General features: G+C 41.1%; 1 protein-coding gene across 1 annotated transcript in view; it reads right to left on the bottom strand.

The window, feature by feature from the left end:
* The window catches only part of kcnj5 (potassium inwardly rectifying channel subfamily J member 5), a 228,198-nt gene that overhangs the window by 12,165 nt on the left and 190,939 nt on the right, over positions 1-25,094 (bottom strand). The window lies entirely within an intron of this gene.

Raw genomic sequence — 25,094 nt, forward strand, 5'->3', positions numbered from 1 at the left:
GCTGGCAGCAATGTCAGAAAGAAGGAGCACGAGAAAATCAAGAAGTAGGGCTGAAGGAGCAACTGGATAAGATGTGGAAGGTAAAGTCCAAAGTGGTCCCAGGCTAATGTGTTAGAAAATCCTCTTTGTTGTAAAATGTTATACATTTTGCTTATCATGACTGTGACGGACAGTGTCATGATGCAGCCTGCAGCCTCACCATTAGATGGCACTACATCCTACACACTATAGATTTAAAGGTAACACCAGTTTTGTTGGAGAAATGATAACTCTCTAGGTAACCGTCCTGTGCACTGGCAACATTTCCTGTATGTTTTGTGAATTGTTTTGTAATTTGTGTCTGTAGCATGGCCCAAGCAGAGGGTCACCCCTTTGAGTCTGGTCTGCTTGAGGTTTCTTCTTCAGAGGGAGTTTTTCCTTACCACTGTTGCTCCTTTCTACTGGTGGTTGGCTCTCACTGCGGTATTGTATCACTTCCTGTTCTGGAGCACAGCGGTGTTTTTCTGTATCTGTTAGCTGTTTAATCTGCGCAGTTAGATTGATCTAGTTATCTAGATTACGATTTGTTTCCCAGTGTAATCTTTACGTGCCTTAACTAAAGCACTCCTTCTGCTGAATCACCTCTAAATTATTTACACATTATTCACTTTGCGTGTTTTTAGGAATCCGCTAGCTTAGCGTAGCTACTAGCTCTTAGCCGATTTAGCATGGCGGCTTCTCCTGTCTCTCCTGCACTTTTCTGCTCTGGGTGTGAAATGTTTAGTTATTCCTCGGCCTCCTTTAGCAGTAACGGTACTTGTAATAAGTGTAGCTTATTCGTAGCTTTGGAGGCCAGGCTGGGCGAAATGGAGACTCGGCTCCGCACCGTGGAAAATTCTACAGCTAGCCAGGCCCCTGTAGTCGGTGCGGACCAAGGTAGCTTAGCCGCCGTTAGTTACCCCCTGGCAGATCCCGAGCAGCCGGGAAAGCAGGCTGACTGGGTGACTGTGAGGAGGAAACGTAGCCCTAAACAGAAGCCCCGTGTACACCGCCAACCCGTTCACATCTCTAACTGTTTTTCCCCACTCGACGACACACCCGCCGAGGATCAAACTCTGGTTATTGGCGACTCTGTTTTGTGAAATGTGAAGTTAGCGACACCAGCAACCATAGTCAATTGTCTTCCGGGGGCCAGAGCAGGCGACATTGAAGGAAATTTGAAACTGCTGGCTAAGGCTAAGCGTAAATTTGGTAAGATTGTAATTCACGTCGGCAGTAATGACACCCGGTTACGCCAATCGGAGGTCACTAAAATTAACATTAAATCGGTGTGTAACTTTGCAAAAACAATGTCGGACTCTGTAGTTTTCTCTGGGCCCCTCCCCAATCAGACCGGGAGTGACATGTTTAGCCGCATGTTCTCCTTGAATTGCTGGCTGTCTGAGTGGTGTCCAAAAAATGAGGTGGGCTTCATAGATAATTGGCAAAGCTTCTGGGGAAAGCCTGGTCTTGTTAGGAGAGACGGCATCCATCCCACTTTGGATGGAACAGCTCTCATTTCTAGAAATCTGGCCAATTTTCTTAAATCCTCCAAACCATGACTATCCAGGGTTGGGACCAGGAAGCAGAGTTGTAGTCTTACACACCTCTCTGCAGCTTCTCTCCCCCTGCCATCCCCTCATTACCCATCCCCGGTATGGGGTAATGACGGTGCCTGCTCCCAGACTACCAATAACCAGCAAAAATCTATTTAAGCATAAAAATTCAAAAAGAAAAAATAATATAGCACCTTCAACTGCACCACAGACTAAAACAGTTAAATGTGGTCTATTAAACATTAGGTCTCTCTCTTCTCTCTTTGTGTCTTACTCAATTTTTCCAACTAAAAACAAAATACATGAATCACACATCTGCTAAAAACTTGGAAAGTTCTGTGTCAGGTAGTGTAATTACTTTTCCACATAGTCACTTTCCCTTTACACCTACTTGCACCAAAGATGGACAAGTGTTTGCATATTGTCGGTGAAGAAATTTGGTGCCCTGTCTCAACACCAGAGATGTACAGCTACTTGCACATCTATACACTAGAAGTCTTTCAGAAAGTGCTGTAACTAGGTTTAAGGATATGATTCCTTCTTTATGTTCTCTAATGCCATATACCAACACAGTGCAGAGTAGCTACCTAAACTCTATAAGTGAGATAGAGTATCTCGTCAATAGTTTTACATCCTCATTGAAGACAACTTTGGATGCTGTAGCTCCTCTAAACAAGAGAGCTTTAAATCAGAAGTGCCTGACTCCATGGTATAACTCACAAACTCGTAGCTTAAAGCAGATAACCCGTAAGTTGGAGAGGAAATGGCGTCTCACTAATTTAGAAGATCTTCACTTAGCCTGGAAAAAGAGTCTGTTGCTCTATAAAAAAGCCCTCCATAAAGCTAGGACATCTTTCTACTCATCACTAATTGAAGAAAATAAGAACAACCCCAGGTTTCTTTTCAGCACTGTAGCCAGGCTGACAAAGAGTCAGAGCTCTATTGAGCTGAGTATTCCATTAACTTTAACTAGTAATGACTTCATGACTTTCTTTGCTAACAAAATTTTAACTATTAGAGAAAAAATTACTCATAACCATCCCAAAGACGTATCGTTATCTTTGGCTGCTTTCAGTGATGCCGGTATTTGGTTAGACTCTTTCTCTCCGATTGTTCTGTCTGAGTTATTTTCATTAGTTACTTCATCCAAACCATCAACATGTTTATTAGACCCCATTCCTACCAGGCTGCTCAAGGAAGCCCTACCATTATTTAATGCTTCGATCTTAAATATGATCAATCTATCTTTGTTAGTTGGCTATGTACCACAGGCTTTTAAGGTGGCAGTAATTAAACCATTACTTAAAAAGCCATCACTTGACCCAGCTATCTTAGCTAATTATAGGCCAATCTCCAACCTTCCTTTTCTCTCAAAAATTCTTGAAAGGGTAGTTGTAAAACAGCTAACTGATCATCTGCAGAGGAATGGTCTATTTGAAGAGTTTCAGTCAGGTTTTAGAATTCATCATAGTACAGAAACAGCATTAGTGAAGGTTACAAATGATCTTCTTATGGCCTCGGACAGTGGATTCATCTCTGTGCTTGTTCTGTTAGACCTCAGTGCTGCTTTTGATACTGTTGACCATAAAATTTTATTACAGAGATTAGAGCATGCCATAGGTATTAAAGGCACTGCGCTGCGGTGGTTTGAATCATATTTGTCTAATAGATTACAATTTGTTCATGTAAATGGGGAATCTTCTTCACAGACTAAAGTTAATTATGGAGTTCCACAAGGTTCTGTGCTAGGACCAATTTTATTCACTTTATACATGCTTCCCTTAGGCAGTATTATTAGACGGTATTGCTTAAATTTTCATTGTTACGCAGATGATACCCAGCTTTATCTATCCATGAAGCCAGAGGACACACACCAATTAGCTAAACTGCAGGATTGTCTTACAGACATAAAGACATGGCTGACCTCTAATTTCCTGCTTTTAAACTCAGATAAAACTGAAGTTATTGTACTTGGCCCCACAAATCTTAGAAACATGGTGTCTAACCAGATCCTTACTCTGGATGGCATTACCCTGACCTCTAGTAATACTGTGAGAAATCTTGGAGTCATTTTTGATCAGGATATGTCATTCAAAGCGCATATTAAACAAATATGTAGGACTGCTTTTTTGCATTTACGCAATATCTCTAAAATCAGAAAGGTCTTGTCTCAGAGTGATGCTGAAAAACTAATTCATGCATTTATTTCCTCTAGGCTGGACTATTGTAATTCATTATTATCAGGTTGTCCTAAAAGTTCCCTAAAAAGCCTTCAGTTAATTCAAAATGCTGCAGCTAGAGTACTGACGGGGACTAGAAGGAGAGAGCATATCTCACCCATATTGGCCTCTCTTCATTGGCTTCCTGTTAATTCTAGAATAGAATTTAAAATTCTTCTTCTTACTTATAAGGTTTTGAATAATCAGGTCCCATCTTATCTTAGGGACCTCGTAGTACCATATCACCCCAATAGAGCGCTTCGCTCTCAGACTGCAGGCTTACTTGTAGTTCCTAGGGTTTGTAAGAGTAGAATGGGAGGCAGAGCCTTCAGCTTTCAGGCTCCTCTCCTGTGGAACCAGCTCCCAATTCAGATCAGGGAGACAGACACCCTCTCTACTTTTACGATTAGGCTTAAAACTTTCCTTTTTGCTAAAGCTTATAGTTAGGGCTGGATCAGGTGACCCTGAACCATCCCTTAGTTATGCTGCTGTAGACGTAGACTGCTGGGGGGTTCCCATGATGCACTGTTTCTTTCTCTTTTTGCTCTGTATGCACCACTCTGCATTTAATCATTAGTGATCGATCTCTGCTCCCCTCCACAGCATGTCTTTTTCCTGGTTCTCTCCCTCAGCCCCAACCAGTCCCAGCAGAAGACTGCCCCTCCCTGAGCCTGGTTCTGCTGGAGGTTTCTTCCTGTTAAAAGGGAGTTTTTCCTTCCCACTGTAGCCAAGTGCTTGCTCACAGGGGGTTGTTTTGACCGTTGGGGTTTTACATAATTATTGTATGGCCTTGCCTTACAATATAAAGCGCCTTGGGGCAACTGTTTGTTGTGATTTGGCGCTATATAAAAAAATTGATTGATTGATTGATTAGACCTTACCTGTGTGAAGGCAACCTTGTTGTGATTTCGCGCTATATAAATGAAAATACATTGAAATTGTGACTGCAATTTAGTCCAGAATATGATCAAGTCGAAGAGCAGCTCACTGGCACAAGGGATTAGTACGGTTGCTTATCCCAATTGTTGAACGCCATCTGACCCCTGTCACATTTCTCATGTACATTTGGAGTTCATGTGGGGAAGGGATCCATACTGGATCCATGGTGGTGACCACAAGCAAAAATGGTAGAAGCCAAAGGGAATTAGTTTTAGAATAGTACCAGGTAAACCTTTTCCATATGTGTAGCTTTGATGTCATACTTACTGTATTATGATTTGTCACTATAAAGTAAAGTAGATGAGTCAACAATCCCTCATTGCATTCAATTCTGTTTGTCATTTTAACAGCTTGCACACCAAAAACAAACATCTATGTTTAAAGCCCCAGTAGCAAAGAGATAAGCCGGTCAGTGATATAGGAGAGTTGCTCGCTGACAGCGTCCGTTGAAGCCTCCTCGAGAATACGGTCATGGACTTGTGGAAAAAAAAAAAGCTGGAGTCACACAAATATACACCTCCTTTGTGAATGGCACTGATGCACAATGGTGACAGCATTGGTGTGTGACAGCTGTGTGTACAGGGCATGAAGATTTGCTCCCAGTCCCTTGGGAGCTGTCCTTGGTGCTGAACCATAGTGCTCTCTGTCAAAGAGGATGAGAATGTATCTGCTGCAAAACACGCATGTTTGAGGCAACATGTCTATGCTACAGACCTGCAAGGACACTCTGTGCAACACGTACACACACCATGATGCAGTTCTTCCACGATGCACCCTGACATATTTGACACATCATACCCGGATGCCACACAGTAAAATCACCAGTGTAAAACTAACACTGTCAGTGTAGATATGGTCCCACTCTGGTCAGAGTAGGACCATATGTTGACTGTCAGTGTTAATTTAACACTGGTGATTTTACTGTGCAGCAAAGTCCACTTTGTTAGAGTAGGGTGAGCAGGCTGCTAACGCATGTACTTTTTGCATGACTTGCAGTTGTTTTGACAAAAGGGGAAATGACAAAAACACAGAAGTCTCCAATTTTCTGTGCAGTGCAGGCTCATTCACTGCTGATTAAAAGGATGTTTTATAGTTAACGAAATAGATAAACCACCACACACCGATACTGACTTTACTCTGGTTTACTTCAAGTGAACAATGCATTTCGCATGTAGTGTCATCAAGTTTGCTCACCTCAATGAACCTTATGTATCTCCAAGTGAAATGCTATTTTATTGTTTAAGCCCCAGTCACACGGCACTAACACAGGACAATAATGCCCAAATGAAAAAATAAATCTGGACGTTTGTTGGGTTTTGTAGGCATCGTTTAACCTCCGTTCAGTTTCATTCCTGTAGCTGGTCCTTTGTTAGAATTTTTAAACTTTTCTTGATGGTTTCTTATCGTTTGCTTAGTTTTTGTAACGTTAGCATTTCATTTGACTTTCATCCAACTTCATTCAACTTCCCAAGTCTGACGCACTGAACGAAGGTTGACAAATGCAATGATATCTGAATGAACCAATAACGAAAGGTTCGATTAGCTAAACGAAACATCCTTGTATCGCTAGTGAATCGTTCATTTTTGGGATGAAAAACCACACAGAAACAATAGCGTTAAGAAAGTTTTATCAACTACTTCACCTACTTGCGCATGTTTCAACCATTTGTGGCTGGCCTGCATGTGCCTGCGTGTGCCTGTCTTTGGGTGTAGCCTTTCTCTGATGCGTACAGTTCCCCATGGCTGATGCCGTGGACTCTTCAAAGGTACTTACTCATCAGAACAAGTACTATCACAGATAACGCGTACAAGGTACAGACATGCGAGAACTCAGAATGTGAAGACAAACAAAGCTACTTGTTAAAACAAAATCTCACACCTGCAAGTACTGCAGAAATAAGGACAAGGCTGGCTGCACTTGGTTTTATATCCGCTTTCGGTCACGTCATTGTGAATGCTTTATTGTGATTTCATTTAAAGCATTGAGGCTGACGTTTGTTTTGTTTTACTTTCATGAATTTCAGTTTTGTTTTTTGACTTAATATCCTTTGTCCAGCTAACATTGTTGCCATGTGACTGGGGCATTACATATTCCTGCAACCTACCAGCACCTGGACCGGAGGTTGTGTATGGACTGACTGTATATGTAACTGACCTTGATGTTTTATATTTATTCATTCATTCATTCATTTTCTATTCCCGCTTACTCTAAACAATGGTCACGGGAGGCTGGAACCTATTTCAATATAGGGTGTGAGGTGGGGCATCCCTGGACACAATGCCAGTCTGTCCCAGGACCACATATAGACTATCAAACACAGTCTCTCTCTCTCTCTCTCTCTCTCTCTCTCTCTCTCTCTCTCTCTCTCTCTCACACACACACACACACACACACACACACACACACACACACACACACACACACACACACACACACACACACACACACACACCCCTACAGTCAATTTAATTCACCTAATCTGCATGCCCTTGGAAGTGGGAGGAAGCCAGAGCACCCGGAGGGAACCCACAAAAACACAGGGAAAAATGCAAACTCCACACACAAAAGACCAGGTGGGAAGCGATCCTAGGACCTTCTTGCTGTGTGTTTGTGAGGCAGAGATGCACAGAGGTGCAGGCAGCCACATGAAATCTGAGCACAAACAATACAGGACCACTGATCAAACGTCACTGACATGACTCTTTAAAAATTCTAATTACTGATTGGATAATAGTCTCCAATTCATTCAGCAGCTTCTGGGTTAAAAAAATGGGTCTGGTTTCTGTCCTTACTGATCGGACATAAATTGTGGTCACCAGAGCACCAAATGTGCAAAATATTATCATGCGTGCAGTATGGCTGATTGATACATCCCATCTTGCATACATTTTTTTGGGAGACAGGGGCTTCATTTGGTTTTATATGAGGAAGTGAGGTGATGTAATTAACAGAACTCCTCATTATCTTACCACTATGGAATGTGTCATATAGGGAATGCATGCACCTGCGTAATTTATACCTTTAACTTTCTGCATCTATGGAAAAGGTGTTCTCCACTGTTTATGTCTGGCATGGAGGCGTGATAAACACACTTTGCAAAAGGACTGCTTTTCACATCTCCGTATTAGTGCTGTCTTTTTCTTTTTGTGTCTTTCTCTCTGACCTCACTGTACCAGCTGCTGGCAAATGCACCTCTGTGGAACACCGAAATAAACCATTTTCTGCATTCTAGCAGGAGTCCCTGTGTGTATTTTGTCGACATTCAGGATGCACGTTGCGCGCACACTTGGTATTTTTTAAGTAAGTAGCTGGTGAAATCCAGTGTGAGTGCTTGAATTTCAGCTGACCAAAGCCAAAAAGGATGAAAGGATAACATTTTATCACCACCTGTCAGCACTGTTCTGACAGCGAGTGCTAAAAACGAGGAAAAAATCTGACTCACTGTGGATATTGACGAGCTCCGTGCTGAGCTGCAAATGTATCATTTTTGCTGTTTCGCTGCAAACACGTAACATCCCCAGTGACAGAAAGCATGCGCTGTGAAATAAGTATGCTGGTGTCAAATGTTATAGTGAGAGGGAGTGTTTGTTTTGTTTTAACTTCCTGCTTCTTTCCTTCTGGAAATGAGTGTCCTACTTTCCACATTTAACTTAAGAGAAATTTGTTATATCTGTAACGAGATCACCAAAGACAGCAGTGTGTGTTCATCCTGCGCTTTGTTCATTCAATTATTATTATTTTTTTAATATGGTGATTTTGAGTTCTTACATTATCTGTTTTAGTGGTGACCCTGTTTTGCTGATGAGCTGGAATTATGCAGATAACCCTGATGGAGTGGTTGAAGATAAATAAACTTGAGTATGTGACAGAATTAATTTTTATAAATTTAACATAGTGTGTTGTTTTTGTGTTTTTGGATATTACGAGGGCTGTCAGTAAAGTATAGGTCCTTTTTATTTTTTTCAAAAACTATATGGATTTCATTCATATGTTTTTACGTCAGACATGCTTGAACCCTCGTGCGCATGCGTGTTTTTCCACGCCTGTCGGTGACGTCATTCGCCTGTGAGCACTCCTTGTGGGAGGAGTCGTCCAGCCCCTCGTCGGAATTCCTTTGTCTGAGAAGTTGCTGAGAGACTGGCGTTTTGTTTGATCAAAATTTTTTTCTAAACCTGTGAGACACATCGAAGTGGACACGATTCGAAAAATTAAGCTGGTTTTCTGTGAAAATTTTAACGGCTGATGAGAGATTTTGAGGTGATACTGTCGCTTTATGGACTTCCCACGGAGCGAGACGTCGTGCAGCGCTCTCACGCGCCGTCGTCAGCCTGTTTCAAGCTTAAAACCTCCACATTTCAGGCTCTATTGATCCAGGACGTTGTGAGAGAACAGAGAAGTTTCAGAAGAAGTCGGTTTCAGCATTTTATCTGGATATTCCACTGTTAAAGGAGATTTTTTTAATGAAAGACGTGCGGGCGGATTGCAGCGTTGGCTCCCAGCCGCCGCGACGCTCCGCCACAGGAAAAACACCTCTGTGGTAAGTCCTTAAAGCGACAGTATCACCTCAAAATCTCTCATCAGCCGTTAAAATTTTCACCGAAAACCAGCTTAATTTTTCGAACCGTGTCCACGTCGATGTGTCTCACAGGTTTAGAAAAAATTTTGATCAAACAAAGCGCCAGTCTCTCAGCAACTTCTCAGACAAAGGAATTCCGACGAGGGGCTGGACGACTCCTCCCACAAGGAGTGCTCACAGGGGAATGACGTCACCGACAGGCGTGGAAAAACTCACGCATGCGCACGAGGGTTCAAGCATGTCTGATGTAAAAACATATGAATGAAATCCATATAGTTTTTGAAAAAAATAAAAAGGACCTATACTTTATTGACAGACCTCGTATATGATCTGCAGTCAAAGGAACACGTTCCATTTGCTGCTAAAGCTCCAGGAACAAAATGATATGTTAATGCCTCCCTCTTTCGACTGCCAAGCTTCTGGATACAGAACAGTGAATTTGTATTTTCTCTTCCATTGTGCATCTTTGCTGCAGTAAAACAAAGCAGATTTTGTACAGTTTATCCCCTTCAGTGAAGAGATATATTCTGTAGGATGTCTGTGCATTTAGGAGACAACTTTTCCTGTTGAGTGATCCTGAGCTTATCATACCACAAAGTTTTAGATTCTTTTTGGGGGTTTTTTGGGGGTGGAGACGGGTTGGAGAAACAGAATAATTTAAAGTTCATGTTGTTATAATATCTTCCATTGACTTACATGTTATTTAGGGGAGGTGATGGTCTAGTGGTTAAAGCGTTGGGCCTGAGACCAGAGGATCCTCAGATCGGAAAATCACTAAGGTCCCTTGGGCAAGGTCCTTAATCCCCTAGTTGCTCCCGGTGTGTAGTGAGTACCTTGTATGGCAGCAGCCTGACATCGAGGTGAATGTGAGGCATTGATGTGTAAAGTGCTTTGATTGTCTGATGCAGATGGAAAAGTGCTATATAAATGCAGTCTATTTGTATTTGAGCATAATGCTGTAGTCCATAAGCTTGGGCTTGACCAGCGTCAAGACCGTTTTTAAAGGTCTCGGCCTTAGTGCCTAGGGGTTGGGAATGATCACACTGGTCAACAGGAGTTTATCAATGGATTTTGGGCAATTTGGGGGTGCTGAATCCAAATCTGGTGTTAGTTTTTGCCAATCACATCACGTTTTTGAGCTATGAAACCATATTTTTTGTATCAAGCACTGAAGCAAAAGCTGCAGGCTCGCACATCTCTTCAGTGCCACAAATGATATTACAACTCTTGTTTACATTTTGTGAACCTGGTTTAAAAACTATAGTTTTGATGCTGCTTTTGTGTATGATTCATGGAGTCAAACTCATGATTGAATGAGCAACTTTTGTGTAATCCATCAATAAGGAACATGTAGATTGTCTTACAGACATAAAGACATGGATGACCTCTAATTTCCTGCTTTTAAACTCAGATAAAACTGAAGTTATTGTACTTGGCCCCACAAATCTTAGAAACATGGTGTCTAACCAGATCCTTACTCTGGATGGCATTACCCTGACCTCTAGTAATACTGTGAGAAATCTTGGAGTCATTTTTGATCAGGATATGTCATTCAAAGCGCATATTAAACAAATATGTAGGACTGCTTTTTTGCATTTACGCAATATCTCTAAAATTAGAAAGGTCTTGTCTCAGAGTGATGCTAAAAAACTAATTCATGCATTTATTTCCTCTAGGCTGGACTATTGTAATTCATTATTATCAGGTTGTCCTAAAAGTTCCCTGAAAAGCCTTCAGTTAATTCAAAATGCTGCAGCTAGAGTACTGACGGGGACTAGAAGGAGAGAGCATATCCCCTCCCTGAGCCTGGTTCTGCTGGAGGTTTCTTCCTGTTAAAAGGGAGTTTTTCCTTCCCACTGTCGCCAAGTGCTTGCTCACAGGGGGTCGTTTTGACCGTTGGGGTTTTTACGTAATTATTGTATGGCCTTGCCTTACAATATAAAGCGCCTTGGGGCAACTGTTTCTTGTGATTTGGTGCTATATAAATAAAATTGATTGAATTGATTGATAGATTGCAAAAAAACAAAACAAAATAAAAAACAAAAACGTGATGGATGAAGGAAATCTGAGCTCAGATTTTGATGGAAACAAACACCGTGTGATTGGTTCCAAAAAGACCAAGTCATGTCTGTTTTTTGTTGCTGTGATGCTACTCTGAACTTCACACGGTTGTATACGCTTCTTTTATTTCTGTTTAGCACTCTTCTTCTTTAATTGTATCTACTCTGAACGTTATTTAACAACAGTCCTGTTGTGAATCGCTTGCAGTTAGCATTTGCTAGCAGTTAGCTAGTTCGCTAGCTAGGTCGACTCCTCCTCTCCCCCTGTCGTTACTTTTTATAGCTGTTTCTTTTTTACCCGTTTAATACTTCTGTTCGTTTTTCAGTGAAACTGCTGTGATTTTAAGTAATTATTTTACTCCTGTGTAAAATCTTAGGAGCGGCTAGCATTTTCACTAGCGGTTAGCTTGTGTTAGCTATTTTGGACCCCCATCATCATTTTTTCATTTCATTTTTTTATACTTCTGTTAGTTAATTAACTGTTTAGTGTAACTTGTGAATTTTAGCTTAGTACTTTACTCTTGTGTTAATTTTAGAAGTTTTTTTTTTTCTCGCTAGCTAGGTTGACTCCTCCCCTCCCCGTCATTATTTTCATAGCTGCTGCTTTTTTTTACCTGTTTAATACTTCTGTTAGTTTTTTTTTAGTACCTGTCCTTTCACGTGATTGAAAACCCTCTCTCTATATATTTACTGTTCCTACATTTCTAGTACTTCTGCTACTCCTTTCAATGTAACTGCTGTGAACTTTAATTCATTTATTTGTGTCTGTGTGAGCCTTAGGAGTGGTTAGCTTATCCATTATTGGTTAGCTTGTGCTTGCTTGGCTATACTCTTGAATTTCCTAGTGCACAAAGTACACTACTTTACCTACTTTACACCCTCCGTAAATCCTACGTGATGTTGGAAGATAGGGTGGCTCTCTTAAAGAGCCGTGTCCTTAAGTTAGAGCAGCTTCTTAGCGCAGTGGAGTTAGATGTTACGGGCACTCCAGATGAGGTTAGTGTTGGACCGGCTAGTGAGCCCATTAGCATCAGCTTAGAAACGCCGGCTGTGGAGGACGGCTTTTGGACTGTGGCTAGGTGGAGGAAGCCCCATAGGGCTTGGTGCCCGGTTGTGGCACCCCTATCACACTCACCAGTGCGAACTGTGAATCAGTTCTCCCCCTTGGATTTCCCTGATGTGAATTCTCTGAGCCCACAAGTGACTTCCACTCCTGTCTCCAGGCCGAAACACCAGACTTTAGTGATAGGGGATTCTATCACCCGCAAAGTCAGGTTACAGACGCCGGCTGACGTTAAATGTATTCCTGGGGCCAGAGCTCCCGACATTGCATCTCATCTTAGGGTGCTGACGCTGCAGAAGGGAAGACAGATGAAGGAATATGACATGAGATATAGTCACATAGTTATTCACGTTGGCACCAATGATATCAGGTTGAAGCACTCAGAGGTCACAAAAATGGACATAGAGAGGACTTGTGACCTTGCCAGAAAGATGTGTCAGCATTGATTAATAGTCTCTGGTCCCCTCTCCTCCCGGGGTACTGATGAGGCATTTAGCAAGCTGACATCGTTAAATAGGTGGCTGGCACAGTTTTGTAGACAGCAAGGCTTTAGCTTTATTGATAACTGGTCTTCATTCTGGGGCCGCCGTGGCCTGCTGATGCCGGACAGCCTCCACCCTACTGGAAAGGCGCCTCCATCTTGTCTGCGAACATAGATAGAGCTGTACAGGGAGGGTAACATTAGGGATCTACAGCAGGCCATGGAGCAGGTAATTAGAGACCCTGCAAGGCTTTTGACAAATGTGGGTGTGGAATCCATTAGCTTAGCGGGGAAATTAGTGAAAATCCACTATGGTGATAGTGCAGTTTATTTGCCAGGGAGGGAATTTCAACAAGTTGAGACTGTGGCCTGCTTCCGTAGTCGTGTCCATAGAAATCATAGAGGGATATGCTTTCCAAACTTAATACCCATTACTATATTGGATGATGTTGAAATTGAGGATGGCCCAGTGGTTGTTCCAGCAATAGCAAAGATTTCGTGTCTGCTACCTACAACGCACATGGAATGTCTCAAACCTAAACCTACTTCTAGGCATCTTATATATGCTACTCTTGTTGATCAATGATCTAATTATTGATCACCAATTAGATATGATTGGGCTATGTGAAACCTGGCTTAAACCTACAGCTGTCCTCCCCTTAAATGAGGCCTGCCCATCACGTCCCTCATGATGCGAAGCAAGGCAGGGGTGTTGCTCTTATTTATAAATCTAGGTTTAGCTTATTAGCTGTTGGGGGTTACAAATATAACTCATCTGAGCATCTGATTCTCCGCTCTGCTCAGGATATTACACATTGCCAAGGTCAGAAGAATAAAAATCAGTCGTATTACTTTGTCACTGTATATAGGCCTCCTGGCCCATATTCTGAATTCTTAGATGAATTTGGTGCATTCATCTCTAACTTGTCAACTAGTGTATATAACATTCTGATCATTGGTGACTTTAACATTCATATAAATAAGCCTTCTGATCCCCTCTGCAAATCATTTATGGAAATTGTGGATACATTAGGATTTTGGCAATGCATTCGGGATTCGAAGCACATTAGTGGAAATACCCTGGATCTGGTTCTTGCACGTGGTATAGCTGTCACGAATATTGACATCATGCCTCTTACAAGAGTGGTGTCTGATCACACACTTATTAAGTTTACAGTTTCGCTGCCGTGTTTAGTGGAACAACAACCTTATATATCATTACAGCGATGCATCAACTCCTCAATTAAGACTGAACTCGAAGCTAGACTGCCTGATGTCTTAGCTTCACGTTTGACAAATACCCAGTCAGTAGACAGAATTGTGGATAGTTTAAACTCAGTGTTCAAAACTACACTCGACATGATTGCACCACCTGTGTTAAAACCGCGCTCCCCCAAATCACAGTCACCTTGGTTCAATGATTATCTGCGTGATGTGAAGTATAAAGCAAGAGGTCTAGAACGGAAATGGTGTCATTCACAATTAGAAGTATTTCACCTTGCGTGGCATGATGCTATCTTAGACTATAAGCATGCATTATTGGCTACAAAGCGGACCTACTACTCTGATTTGATCAACAAAAACAAGCATAACTCAAAGTTCTTGTTCGACACGTGGCAACACAAGATTTCCTGGATTACTTTGGGAAGAAAATAGAAGACATCAGGTTAAACATATCCCGGCATGCCTTAACCCAACCACTACACCCTGCTATTGAGGTGGGCGCCACTACTGAGGTATTAACTAGATTTACAGAATCTGATAATATCTCACTAGGCATGCTGACAAAACTCATAATGTCAACAAAAAGTACAATTTGTTTATTTGATCCTATACCAACAAAACTGTTTAAGGACCTGTGGCCCACTCTTGGGCCAACTGTGCTGGAAATGATTAATCTTTAACTTCTGGATCTGTTCCTAAATGTTTCAAACCTGCAGTGATTAAACCATTACTTAAGAAACCTAATCTTGACCCTAGTGTATTGAAAAACTATCGGCCGATATCAAATCTATCATTTTTCTTTAAAATTCTGGAAAAAGTGGTATCACAGCAGCTCATAGACTATCTTACTGAGAACAATTTCTTTGAGCCACTGCAGTCTGCTTTTAGAAAATATCATTCCACAGAGACGGCTCTCACTAAAGTGGTGAATGATCTTTTGCTTACAATGAATTCGGACACCACTACGGATCTGTTGCTGTTAGATCTCAGTGCTGCATTTGATACAGTGGATCATCATATTCTACTTGATAGGCTGGAAAATCATTTTGGGATTACTGGGAATGCCCTTGCATGGCTTGCGTCATACTTGACCAGTCATTCTCACTGGGTTTTGTACAGTAACACTACCTCTAACCTTTAGTGACATGAAATTTGGGTTTCCACAAGGGTCTGTCTTCTGTCTTTCTCCCTTTATATAGCACCCCTTGGGAACATATTGTGGCGTTTTGGGATTACCTTTCACTGCTACGCAGATGATACTCAGTTATACATGCTGATAATTGCTGGTAATCTCGTTCACATAAAATCCTTAGAAGATTGCCTTGCAGCAGTGAGAACCTGGATGTCTAGAAACTTCCTCCTTTTAAACTCTGATAAGACTGAAATGATGGTTCTTGGTCCAGTGAGACATCGGCATCAATTTGACCAGTTAACGCTCAGCCTCGGCTTGTGTGTCATACATCACACTGACAAAGTGAGGAACCTTGGCGTAATTTTTGATCCTTCGTTGTCCTTTGGCCTCCACATTAGAAATATTAATAGGACTGCTTTCTTCCACCTGCAAAATATAGCAAAGATTTGTCCCATCCTGTCTATGGCTGATGCTGAGACCCTGATCCATGCATTTATCTCTTCTAGATTGGACTACTGCAATGTTCTATTTTCTAGTTTACCGCAGTCTAGCATTAGGGCTCTCCAATTGGTTCAAAATGCTGCAGCCAGACTTTTGACATGAAGCAGAAAGTACAACCACATTACACCCATTTTGGCATCCCTTCACTGGCTTCCTGTCCCAGTGAGATCAGATTTTAAGGTTCTGCTACTAACCTATAAAATTAATCATGGACTGGCACCTCCCTACCTAGCTGACCTAATTAAACCTTACGTACCGGCCCGGGCTTTACGTTCTCAGGGTGCAGGACTACTTTGTTTCCCTAAGGTGAATAAGAAGTCTGCGGGTCACAGAGCTTTCTCTTATCATGCCCCTGTTCTGTGGAATGATCTCCCTGCGTCAATAAAACAGTCAGATTCTGTGGAGATTTTCAGGTCCAGACTTAAGACGCACTTATTTTCCCTTTCATATGGCTAGCATACTGGTACAGTTTTGTTTACGCTTTTTACTTTTTAAATTCATTTATTATTAATTGGAGTGGGCTGCGGCCTCAACATTACCTAAATTCTGGGTCTTTTAGTGAAGTTTAGGGCTGGTGGCCAGCGATCACCTTAGTATTTTTTCTGTTTTCTTGTTGTTTAATGCTGGCAAATTATACAGTATTTTTGGTCTTTCGGATGCCTGATTCTGTTTTTCTCTGTTTAAGGTGCAGCTCCATCCAGAGATGGGAGTTGTATTTGTGTTGGCGACCCTCCTGTCCTGTGCGCCAATAGCATTTCTTGTATATTCGTCCGTGAATTGTTCTGTGAATTGTTCTGTGAATTGTTCTGTAATTTATGTTTGTAGCATGGCCCAGTCAGAGGGTCACCCCTTTGAGTCTGGTCTGCTTGAGGTTTCTTCCTCATAGGGAGTTTTTCCTTACCACTGTTGCTCTGGGGGTTGATAAGGTTACACCTTACCTGTGTGAAGCGCTTTGTGGCAACTCTGTTGTGATTTGGCGCTATATAAATGAAAATAAATTGAAAATTGAAAATGTCTGTCTGTTTGCTGGCAGACTCCTCCCAGGGCATTTTCTGATTACCCTAATCAGTTCTCAAAATCCATGCAAAAAAAAAAAAATGTTGACCAGTATTATGTTTACAAAAACTAGAAAATGTTGACCACGTGGCTGTCTTGCCTGAGCCATTGGTCGCTGTGAACACTGGGCTGGATGTGTATATGGCTGCTTAGCTGCAACATTTCTGCCTTTGCATATTTGACAGTTCTTTGTTGCATTTTGTTTTATGTGGTCTTTTGTTACTGTTAGTATGGCCAAAGCAGCTGGTCATCCCTTTGTGTCTGGTCTGTTTGAGGCTTCTTACTATAATCAAAAACACCTTGTTGCCAATGTGCTTGTTCAGGGGGTGGGTAAAGTCAGACTTTACTCATACAGTTGTGCTCAAACGTTTACATACCCTGGGCAAATTTTTGCTTTTTTGGCCATTTTTAAGAGAATATGAATGACAACACAAAAACTTTTTTTTCACTCACGTTTAGTGGTTGGGTGAAGCCATTTATTGTCAAACAACTGTGATTCCTCTTTTTAAATCAAAATGACAGAGAACTACCCAAATGAACCTGATCAAAAGTTACATAACCCTGTCTTAATACTGTGTATTGCCCCCTTTAACATCAATGACAGCTTGGAGTCTTTTGTGGTAGTTGTGGACGAGGCTCTCTGATAGTAAAGCTGCCACTGAATATGTTTCGGACATTATTTACATCAATTACCTAGACAAACAATATGGCACGCTATGGTAATTCTGCATGGAGTAGACAGTTCTCAAAAACTGAGTGACTGTGCAAGAAGTAGAAGAGTGAGGAAAGACACCCAGACAACCCAGACAACCCAGAAGTTATAGGCTTACATGGCTGTGATTGGAGAAATTATGCACAGTGCAAGCTTTGCATTTTGTATCATCAGTTATCCATCTTCATGATGAAGTGGTATAGAGGAGGATTTCTTAAAAAGAAAACCTGAAATTTTAGCTACAAATTGCCAGAAAGTACATCTGAGATGCAAGCCTGGATTTGATCTGTTTTGGTGAAAGAAAATCCTTCTCTGCTCTACTCCACTATGAAGCTAAGAGTAGTGATGCATAAAATCCTTTTAGGTTTTTTGTCAGTACATTTTTGTCAGTACATACCTGCATTGCTAGATTTTATTCATCCTGCTGGACTCTGCTGAACTTTGCTGCCAGTGAAGCTTCAAAACCTCGGAATAAGAAGAGGCAGGCCAAGTTTGCCCCTGTGCGCAACATACACAGCCAGTCCTGCATACTGTGTAGAACAACGCAACTCTATGCAGGCCCGGTGTGAAAGGGGGTTTACCACTGCTTCCTGTGTGCTTGCTCGGGGAAGGGGGGGGTGGTGGTGTTGGTTATGTTAGACCTTACTTATGTGAAGTGTTTTCAGGCAGCATTGTTGTGATTTGGAGCAATACAAATAAAATAAATTGAACTGAATTGAATTGAAGGGCAATTTCTTAGGGTTGACTTAAAATCGTCCGTAGGACCTCAGAGAATTAGGAGAACAAACAAAAAGCAACAGAGAGGCAAATGTCTCTCAGTTTATAGTGTGATGCAACAATGCATGCAATAAACACAAATTCAATATTTTTACTACAAAAGAAAGCCATAACAATTATTAGTAATAAAACATATCGTGAGCCAATGAATCCACGGATCTGATTGAGTATAGCACAATAAGAATTATGTTTAAAGTAAAACATAAACTTTTCCCACATGTCCAGGACCTGTTAAAAATGATGGACTCCAGTTATAACTTCCGAGGAACATTATTATTTTAAAAATCAAAGATTCGAACTACTGTAAAAAGTCATTGCGTTTCTGTTAAAGCTGTTAATATTTGGAATTTGTGCCCGGATAACATAAAATCACTTGGCAACTTGGGTGGCTTGAAAGGCTTTTCAAAAATCATTTAATTTCTTGTTATGGTGTGATGATTAGGTTTATTGATTTTTGTTTTGTTTTTGGGTTTGTGCATGGTGCACTGCTGTTTGCATGTTTGTGTTTTGAAATTTTAGTTCAGTGATTAATTTATATTTTGTATTAGTTATCATGGGTATATTTTTAAATACATACAGTTGTAGAACAGTCATAGTCAACCCACAGACCTGTTCCAAAGAACCTACTACATCAGGGGTGGCCAAATCGACCTTTGACCTTCCCGACACTCTTAGTTGTCTCCCTGCTCCAACACACCTGAATCCAATGAAAGGCTCATTAAAAGTCTGCTAATGAGTCTTTCATTGGATTCAGGTGTGTTGGAGCAGGGAGACAACTAAGAGTGTCAGGAAGGTGGCTCTCAAGGACCGAACATGGCCACCCCTGTACTACATCATCTTGCTGCAGATAGTGCCTCTGTGCATCGTTCAACAGCGCACTTTGCACAAAGAGATGCTGTATGATGCTATAATGCCGAGGAAGCCTTTTCTGTGTACACGCCACGAACAGAGTCGCTTGAGGTATGCTAAAGCACATTTGGACAAGCCAGCTTCATTTTGGAATAAGGTGCTGTGGACTGATGAAACTAAAATTGAGTTATTTGGACATCACAAGGGGCGGTATGCATGGCTGAAAAAGAACACAGCATTACAAGAAAAATGCTTGCTACCTACAGTAAAATTTGGAGGTGGTTCCATCATGCTGTGTGGCTGTGTGGCCAGTGCAGGTACTGGGAATCTTGTTAAAGTTGAGGGTCATATGGATTCCAGTCAATATCAGCAGATTCTTGAAAACAATGTTCATGAATCAGTGACAAAGTTGAAGTTGCGCCGGGGCTGGATCTTTCAACAAGATAACGACCCTAAACACTGCCTCAAAATCTACTAAGGCATTCATGCAGAGGAACAAGTACAACGTTCTGGGATGGCCATCTCAGTCCCCAGACCTGAATATTATTTAAAATTTGTGGTGTGATTTTAAGCGGTCTGTCCATGCTCAGAAACCAACAAATCTGAGATGTTTTGTAAAGAAGAATGGTCCAAAATACCTTCAACCAGAATCCAGACTCTCTTTGGAAGCTACAGGAAGCGTTTTGAGGCTGTTATTTCTGCAGAAGGAGGAGCTACTAAATATTGATATATTTTTTTCTGTTGGGGTGCCCAAATTTATGCACCTGTCTAATTTTGCTTAAAGAATTATTGCACACTTTCTGTAAATCCTATAACTTCATTTCACTTCTCAAATATCACTGTGTTTGTCTGCTATATGATATATTTAAATGAAACTGCTGATCCAAATAACCAATGATTTATAAAAGAAAATCATGGAAATCACCAGGGGTGCACAAACTTTTACATACAACTGTATGTATACATTTTTACTTTTTTGGTCAAAGGGGTGGGCATTTATAACCTTTTGCTTCTGCCTACACCCTTTTGGGCACAGGGTGCATTGTTGGATTGTTTCTATGTGAGTTTACTTTGTTATTTCGGGTCTGTGTGTGCCAAATAAATTCATTCATTCATTTGTTGCAAAATATTGCTGTGATGACGAGTGTCCACAGAGCAAGCTTTGAATTATAGTCAGAATTTGTCTCTCTTCTGCAGTAGTAAAAAATGAAACAATAAATAAATAAATAAAATAACCTTTGCACTTTGTAATGCTAAATTCATGGATAATGTATGGTTCAGCGTTGTGCCACTGCAAACTAAATCAAGCAGAGTCACTGTGTGTATGAATTCCAAAAGGTGGACATACCTTCAAAATTATGCTGTGTTTTCCTGCATGACTGGGTGCAGGAAATGATTTAAATTTCCCCTTAACCAATTAAGATGAAGGTCAAAGTGAAAGATAGTTTAAATTATTGCAAAATGTGATAACCTTTAAAGCCTGAGTGTAAACTCTGCCTGCGATTTGCATAGTAGATGAGATGAGATTGAGACTTTACTCTTTACGTGAATATTGTCCAAAATCCAAAAATACATGGAAAGGAGGTAAAATACGCTTTGGTAAAATGATCCATAATTATTAATATTATAGTGACTATGAGGTGTTACAGTTAATTGAGACATCGGCTGCAGTGCAGGGACTCATTGTAAACTGTGTATAAACTGTGTGAGGCTGCGTGCCAGTGCACAGAGGAAAATTTTTAAATGTTCAAAATTTCATGCCACTTGCGTGAACAACTCCTGAACATTGCCACAACTACAACCCCAATTCCAATGAAGTTGGGACGTTGTGTAAAATGTAAATAAAAACAGAATGCAATGATTTGCAAATCCTCTTCAACCTATATTCAATTGAATAGACCACAAGACAAGATATTTAATGTTCAAACTGACTGGCAGTGAACTATGGTCCCACTCTGACCAGAGTAGGACCATATGCACACTGGCAGTGTTAATTTAACACGTTAGTGTTAGTTTTACATGGTGATTTTACTGTGTATACCTTAGGTGTAGTTTTTCCGAGAGACTGATTGTGCTCTTTTTCTCTCTGTCCGAGGTACAGATAATGGGATGGCTACTGAAGACAGGGTGCCGAATTGACAGACTGCACACTGCTGTCTGCGTTTGGAATGGAGATGCAGTGGAACAGGCTGCTGACAGCAAGAGGACTGCTGGATGACCCCTGCCTGTGGCATAACTGCCTGCGTGGACTTATCAAATACATATTCTTTTGTTGTTATGTCATATTGTTTTGATTTCCTGCTTTCTGTTTCTTCACCTTTGTTAAAACTTTGTAAAAACCTTGTAATTGTTAGAATGGCCTAAGCTGTGCCCTAACCCCTCTGATTCTGGTCTGCTGAGGTTTCTTCCTCAATATCATCAGAGGGTGTATTTCCGTACGACTGTCAAATAGAAATGGTAAATGGACTTGCATTTATATAGTGCTTTTCCATGTGCAATCAGACGCTCAAAGCGCTTTACGTTATGCCTCACATTCACCCTGCCATACAAGGCGCTCATACACACTGGGAGCAATAGGGGATTAAAGACCTTGCCCAAGGGCCCTGTACAGTGTGTGCTTGCTCTAGGGGATGGTAAGGTTAGACCTTGAGGCAGTTAGCACCTTGACGCAGCTCTGTTGTGATTTGGTTCTATATAAATTAAATAAACTGAACTGAAATGATGCAGTTTAGGACACATTAATACACACCTATTGATGCTATGTCACAAAGTGGTTGGACCTGTTCTGGAATACATGTTGTTGTATCTGGATTCAAGCAGTAGTTGTGGTGGTCACCAGCATAACTACTGCTTGAGTCCATTAGTGTGGTAACCACTGTATGGTCAGTTTCTTTCATTTGGAATGGACGGAACTGACAAACAATGGTCTTTTCAAGCTACATGTAACTTCAACCACGCCTGTGCTTTCTTCCTGTGTGTGATGATAAGATTATTCTCTGCAACAAGCCACCTGGACATGTCTGACATGTCTGTCCAGGTGGAAAACAGAATCATAAACAAACAAACTTGTTTTTTCAACTGATCAGGTGCAAAAAGTTGGCCTAAAGTTTACTTCGCATACCCTCACTGTATGGCCTTTTAATACGGAGACATACAAGCTGGTAACATTTATTGGTTGGTGTCATTCACCTATTCATTCACTCATTGCATTCTACAGGGTACATACCAAGGATTTCGCCCAAGCATGTTTGCCAGTGACTGTGAATATGAGCGTAATCGTGTGGATTATTTTAAAATATAATCCACAGTGGTAAATGTTTGCTGGATGTATGACAATGCAACAATATCAAGATGCAAGCTGGGTGCGGTGAACAACTAGTGTATCAGCAGAAGAAGTGCCTGATTACAAAAAGCACAGACAACATGTGTCACACATATTAAGTCAGAGGAGAACAGCTCAACAGCACCAAGCAGTTTTCTACAACAATTGTGTGTGATTAATGTTGAGATAAAGAGAAACCTGGTTGGAAAGAAAGTAGATTTGATGTGGACATGTGTTAGATATATTTCTGTGTCTGATTATGGTTTTCTTTATTTGTTTTTCTATATTCTTTGGTATCAAGGTAGTTATTGTATGTAGGGTTATATTTTTGGTTTCATTCTTATTCTCACTTCCTTGTTCTTCTTTGGCATGTGCATGTAGAACTGGATTTAACCAGTTTGTACCACTTAGGATAAGCGAGTTAGGTTACAATTATAAATCATATGTCTCCCGTTATTGCGTGGGCCTGGGACAGGGGGATGGACCTCCCTTGAATGCCCACGGAGGCCAATAAGAGAAAGACTTTGCGAAATAAGGTCCGCCTTTGTTACGCATATGTAATCCTGTATAAAAACTGCTTGTATCCATTGTCCGGGGTTCTGTAAGAGAAGTTCTTGCAGGGCCCAGGCATATTATTTTTGCTGTGACTTTGATTAAATTTAAAAGTGTGGAATAGTTTGAGTTTGTGCTTTGTAAGGGGCAGTATTTACAGAAAGAACTGGGGGGAAAATAACAAGTGGCGCCATGCCCCGTATGTTGATACCTGTTCCAGACGAGGTTTCTTTGGACCCCGTCTGGTAAGAGAGCGGACCTCTCTTTGTGCAACCAATTTTAAGGCGCCTCTTTTCTATGGTGAGCAGGAACCTGTTATTGAATTCTGCAATATTGATTACTGTAAAAGTAATATTGGTTTGTATTAAAGTGTTGGTCTCTCTCTCCCGAAATTTTCGTTATTAATTTTGGACGTTCCTAAAAGTCACAGTAAAAAAAAAAAGATTCTGTTTCTCTTTTTATCTAATATTTATGGTCATTTTATTAGCTGGGGAAAGTCCAGCCGTTTCATGGTCCGGCTGAGCCGAAGAGAGGAGAGTCTTCAAAGCCGAGAAGGGCGTGTTCTCATTGCTGGGGTTCCGAGCCTTGATGAGGGACGAAATTTGAAGGAGTGATTCGCCTTGGTAATAAGTTCCGGACGTTTGTTTTTTTTCCATATAAATGTGGGGTGGCTTGCTGTACAGAAGGGGTCCTAATGGTGTGTATTCCATATAACTTTAGGTTTGAGGAAGAATTCCACCATTATTTGGAAAGCCTCTGTATGATTCTGTGGGGTTGAAATTGGGAGTAGGACACGAATAGTTAGTTTTAGGACAGAGATTATCTCATTGACAATTAAAACAAACGTTGGGACCGGTGTGAACACGAATGAAATAGTCCTTTGTGTGAACTCACACCTAAGTCCCATGTTTGGACGCTGTGTTATTGTTTAATGAGATAATTCTGTGTGTAGAAAATTTGTGATTGTTGTAATGTTTGTGGTTTGAATGCATGACTTGCTGATTGTATTTTTTTAGGTTGTAGCCGTGACTGGTACGGCTTTCTCCACTTAGATAGCAACACTGATTTACGAGCGTTGAGGCGTGGGCCCCTCCCGCGTGCTTTCCAAGAGCCGTGTTAAATTATAGATAGCTGCTGAGTTAGGTTAACTGAGTCTAAAAACAAATAAATAAATAAAATTGTAATAAAAACAACAAATAAATAAAAATAAAAATGCAGATACATCACACAGTACAGATTCGTGTTGATTAAGCGTATAATAACTAGCAGACAGGAATAATGAATACACTTCTCAGTTTTTAGATTTAGAAGTACGCTTAGGTTAGGGGAGGTGATGGTCTAGTGGTTAAGGTGTTGGGCTTGAGTCCAGAAGATTATGGGTTCAAATCCCCGCCTGACTGGAAAATCTCTAAGGGCCCTTGGGCAAGGCCTTTAATCCCCTATGCTCCCGGTGTATTGAGCGCCTTGTATGGCAGCACCCTGACATCGGGGTGAATGTGAGGCATTACTGTAAAGCGCTTTGAGCATCTGATACATATAAATGCAGTCCATTTATATAAATGCAGTCCATTTAGGTTATCTGAAGTTTGGTTAAGGCTATATGTCAAATACTCGCACCTCGGCTGATGTTCTAGTGTGGGGTGCTGCCATCTGCTGGTAATACACTGTTAAACCTCACTCCCCAAATTTAATTAAAGGGGCAATTAAATCGAACAGTATACAATTATTATTTCTTTATAAATAGTTATATGATTAAAAATAAATAAAGAAATAGAATATGATAATGATAATAATATTACTAATTAAAACAATAATTCCCTTCTGGGAGTTTTTTTCCTTCTTCTTTTTTCTTTTTTTTCCATTTTTTCTTTCCAACAAATTTGAGAAGCATCCATCCATCCATTTTCTTCCACTTTATCCGGAGTCGTGTCGCGGGGGCAGCAGCTCAAGCAAAGCCGCCCAGACCTCCCGATCCACACACACCTCCCCCAGTTCCTCTGGGGGAACCCCAAGGTGTTCCCAAGCCAGCCGAGAGATGTAGTCCCTCCAGCGTGTC

This window comes from Thalassophryne amazonica, chromosome 4 (genome assembly GCF_902500255.1).
Source record: "Thalassophryne amazonica chromosome 4, fThaAma1.1, whole genome shotgun sequence".
NCBI lineage: Eukaryota > Metazoa > Chordata > Actinopteri > Batrachoidiformes > Batrachoididae > Thalassophryne > Thalassophryne amazonica.